Below are 5,000 nucleotides of genomic sequence, written 5' to 3' on the forward strand. Positions count from 1 at the left end.
GTTGTCTCACTAAGAATTCTTGCAAAGGCCACATAGATGATTAACCGGGTTCATAAGAACCTTTCTCCTGTTAATAAAATAAAAATCCTGTTAATCTGTTACTTTAACCGTAAAAAAAAAAAAAAAAAAAAAAAACTTAAAAGCCCGTGTAACTCCAACTAAGGCCTTTTGAGAGTAGTGGAGGTGCAGTGCAGATGTGTTTTAGAACATCCTTTCTCTCTCTCTCTCTCTCTCTCTCTCTCTCTCTCTCTCTCTCTCTCTCTCTCTCTCTCTCTCTCTCAGAAAGGAACATAACATAAAAATGAAAACACCGTTACTTTTTAAATATATATATATTTTGCCATGGTTCCTGTAATACCACTAAAGACAGCGTCAGCACTTGTTTATATAGAGCCACAGAGCCATCAGGAGCCTCGCTAAGAGCCACAGAGCCATCAGGAGCCTCGCTAACAGAGCCACAGAGCTATCAGGAGCCTCACTAATAGAGCCACAGAGCCATCAGGAGACTCGCTAATAGAGCCACAGAGCCATCAGGAGCCTCACTAACAGAGCCACAGAGCCATCAGGAGTCTCATTAACAGAGCCACAGAGCCATCAGGAGTCTCGCTAACAGAGCCACAGAGCCGTCGGGAGCCTCGCTAACAGAGCCACAGAGCCATCAGGAGCCTCGCTAACAGAGCCACCGGGAGCCTCGCCTACGTACAGCATTGTTACACTTTTTGGTCACTAGGGGCAGCACGGACGCGCCTCGCTACTTATGGTTTACTGTGCCTTAGTACAAGTCCTTAATCTAGCTACGTACATGTCAATGTCACGTCACGTCCTCGCCTTGTCACTGGTTCACTCCTCCATGCTGGATTGCCTCTCCCTGTCACTGCCATTATTTCAGACCGCTGGGGGTTCTGGTTAACTCTTCCATGGAGGTTTCTGAATGTAGCAACACGTCCTTTCTTTATCATTGCCACTGGTGTCTTTTCAGCCTCTCAGGAACTGGTTCTCTCTTCTACTGTGTTGTTTCGGCCACTCTGGGATTCTAATAACTAATCCTCGTTGCCATTTGGAGATGATTTTTCCATGGTTGGTTTCTGAAGACAGCAACACTCCTTCACCAGTTACTGCTTGTTTGTATTACAATTAATAATCCAGTGTTTCTTCTCTTGTATTGCGCATCAGTTACTATTTGTTATTATTATTATTATTTTCCTTAAAAAAGAAACAACAAAAACAAACAACCCCTTCACCAGCTATTACTTAGGTCAATAATTTAGTTTTTCTCTCTTCCATAAATAAACCACGGCCTCTTCTCTTTCAATGTAGTACATCAGTTAATACATTTTCCCCTTTACTAACCAAACACAATCGTTCTTTTTTTTTTTTTCCTCATTCGCTAAACAAACTGTCCTCTAAGCAAGTATGTACAGTTATTTCCTTCATCCATTCTACAAAATACACAGCTAGACTCATCAGCAAACAACACTGCACTGATTCTAAACGCGCCCTGAAAATACTGCATATCTCATTTTTCTCTTTATATATACTGCAAAGTCACCGTCGTTCACCGTACATCAATGGTGTGTTCAGTGTACGATGTCCGTCTTCCTCTGTGCGATACAAGTGTCTATAGTTTCCAGAGTATATTATAACTACATTGCTTCCTGCGTATAGATGATAGGTGTACGTCGTCTCTCTCTCTCTCTCTCTCTCTCTCTCTCTCTTTACAAACTTTATTATCTTTTTCTACATATATAATTTACTATATGGACGTGTGTATATATGCATTATATCATGTGTACACCACTTAACGTACATACTACTGTGTGTGTGTGTGTGTGTGTGTGTGTGTGTGTGTGTGTGTGTGTGTGTGTGTCTTAGTGAATTACATGTGCACATAATAATATAATCCTCTCTCTATGTATATAACTCAGTAAACACATACGTACATACATTGCTACACACACACACACACACACACACACACACACACACACACACACACACAACACACTAATCTCACGTTACGTACACATACATACATAGATACATACATATATATACATACATACATTCATACATACCATTACCACCCAGAGAGAGAGAGAGAGAGAGAGAGAGAGAGAGAGAGAGAGAGAGAGAGAGAGAGAGATTACAAAAAATACTAATGGAAGATTTTAAAAGTTTCAAGTGAAGTAAATTAGAGAGAGAGAGAAGATGGAAAGGATAAAAAAAAGAAAAAAAAGAAAAGAAAAGAAAAGAAAAGAAAAAGAGAGAGAATGTGTGGTTTGGAGCAGAATGAGGAACAAGAAACACGAAAGGAGAAGGAGAGTGCAGTGGAATAAAAGAGAGATAAATGAAAATAAATAATAATGACCATGGAGAAAGAAAGGAGAGGAAAACGAAGAAAACAAGATAATAAGATAAAACCAGCAAGAAAAGAACGGAAAATTAATATATACCAATTTTTTTAAATCTATATAATATATCTGTGTTTCTGTTTACCTATCTACGTAACTACCTACCTACCAATCATAATATACCTACCTTATCTACCTATTTATACCTATCCAGCTACTGTATTCACAAGCCTATTCATCACTAGTTATCTATTTCACTTACCTATTGAATCTATCTCTTTATTTATCCACTCAGAACATCAAACAGACATCTTACACGCGCTTCTCAAATCAAACCAAGCATTATATTTCATTTGCAATTTCTCCTCATTTCGACCACTCATACATTACTACTGTACCAACAAACACACCAGAATCTAATAATTTATAGGCGTGGGTGCATGGTGTGTGCGTGTAGGCCTAACCTGCGTGCGTAGGCTGAGGAAAGGAATGAGAGAGAAGGGAAATTTAAATGTTTTCGTTCTAATGTTTCTTCCTCTCTCTCTCTCTCTCTCTCTCTCTCTCTCTCTCTCTCTCTCTCTTCCTTCCTTAGGTTTGTTGGTTTGTTTACGTTCTTCACTTCGGTTCTTTCATTGTGTTCGGGGATGAAATGTTATAAATGTGCTACTTTTTCTCGTTTTTTTTTTTTTTTTTGGCTGTTATGTGAGTGAACAATGTGCCAGTTGGTGTAAAAATAAATGATAAAGCTTGTATATGGATTTTTTCATTCCTAGACTGTCCCCTTGAAGTTAAAATGGCAAGTTTTGTGAGACTGCTGAAGTAAAAATGAATGATGTCTTGTGTGTGCATTTTCTCATTTCTATACCGTCTTCTTTGAGTGGAATTGACAAGTTTCGAGAGACTGTCGATATAAAAATGGATGATAAGGTTTGTGTATGCAATTTTTCACTCCTAAACTGACATTTTTTAGTGAAATTGACAAGTTCTGAAAGACCGGCTTGATTTTTTTTGTAGTAAAAGATTCTCAGGGCTAAAATAGAAAGCCACACGCTCTCTCTCTCTCTCTCTCTCTCTCTCTCTCTCTCTCTCTCTCTCTCTCTCTCTCTCTCTCTCTCTCTCTCTACATGGTGAAGAGCTTGGTGTGCGGAGACATATACATGATGCCGAAGGTCGTGCTGATGGTGGCAATGATGAATGTCCACAGAAGAAACCTGCGGAGGGAGACAGAAAGAAAACATCATAGAAAACCAGTCCCGACATTAATATTCAAAGGGATACTACACTAGAAAAACCGCATGATGACTAGAGCACTATTTCGCTCATTGTAACGTACTATGCGCCTATGGGTACGTTAAATAAGCTTTCTAGCGCAGCGTGGGGTGTTAGAGCAAGGGAAATTGTGTTACTTATGTGGTGAAATGGGCGGAAGCAAGAAACAAGCGCCGTGTGAAAACTCTGGTTAGGTTTTTAAAGTTAGTGAGATGTGTTTGTGTGGCTATGGGTTGGTGTATATGATGTATGTGATGTTTATGAGTGTTTTATGTATGTGTGTGTGTATGAAATGTTGTGGTTCTATGGAGGTGTGTATTTTGTTATGGAGTGTTTGTGGGTGTGTGTTTTTGTAATGGGTGTGTGTGTGGGCGTGTGTATGTGAGGTTATGGGTGTGTGTGGGTTTGTGTATATGATGTTTAAGACGTGTTTGAGTGAGTGGGTGGGGTGTATGCGATGTTACGGGTGTATAGTGGTGTACTGAATATATGTAGAGGTATGTATGTCTTATAGTGTAATTATAACAGTAGGTAGCATGAATGGGTAAGGATGAATGCAAATAACAGTCAGTCTCTGCATTTTAGGGAGTAAAGATGCAATGGCTGAGAAACTATAAACAAGCAACTCCTTAATGAAGATACTATAATGAAAAAAAGGGAATTACATTATGTGAATACCTGAGTGTTTAGAAATATGAAAGAACAATTAACACAGGCAATAGGAAGATGACGACATCAGGGTATACTAACTAAGGCTTGTATTCTGAAACACTTCGCTCTCTCGATCACCACGACTATTTTCAAAGGCCACAGAGACGATTAGCCGGGTTGTCAAGAATGTTCCTCCTGTTGGTAATGTAGAAATCTTATCAATCTGTCAATAGAACCATAAAAACACCCTCGAAAACCCGTGTAATTTCAACTAGAGCCTTTTGAAAATAGTGGAGGTACGGCGCTGAAGTGTTTCAAAATATGGTCCTCGGAGTAAACAGGCGAGGAATGTGAAGTTTAGGGACACTTTGTATTATAGAAGGCTTTGTATTTTGCACAGGCGATGCGTTCATGCTTGGCTCAGTTGGAGTTGGATGCGTTCTAGTGGCGATGACTAGAAAAATAACGAATAAATAAATGAGTAAGTAAATCAAATCTCAAAAACGTATTATTTTTTTTATTTATTTATTTTTAATCCTGGTTCTCTCTCTCTCTCTCTCTCTCTCTCTCTCTCTCTCTCTCTCTCTCTCTCTCTCTCTCTCTCTCTCTCTCTCTCTCTCTCTGTTAATCAAACCGCCAACCACCAAACCCAACACAACACAATTAAAACAAACAAGCGAATAAAGCGAAGCGAAGCAAAACCAACAACCAATCAAACAACAACACAAA

The sequence above is a fragment of the Scylla paramamosain genome, chromosome 11 (assembly GCF_035594125.1).
Source record: "Scylla paramamosain isolate STU-SP2022 chromosome 11, ASM3559412v1, whole genome shotgun sequence".
In the NCBI taxonomy this organism is placed as follows: domain Eukaryota; kingdom Metazoa; phylum Arthropoda; class Malacostraca; order Decapoda; family Portunidae; genus Scylla; species Scylla paramamosain.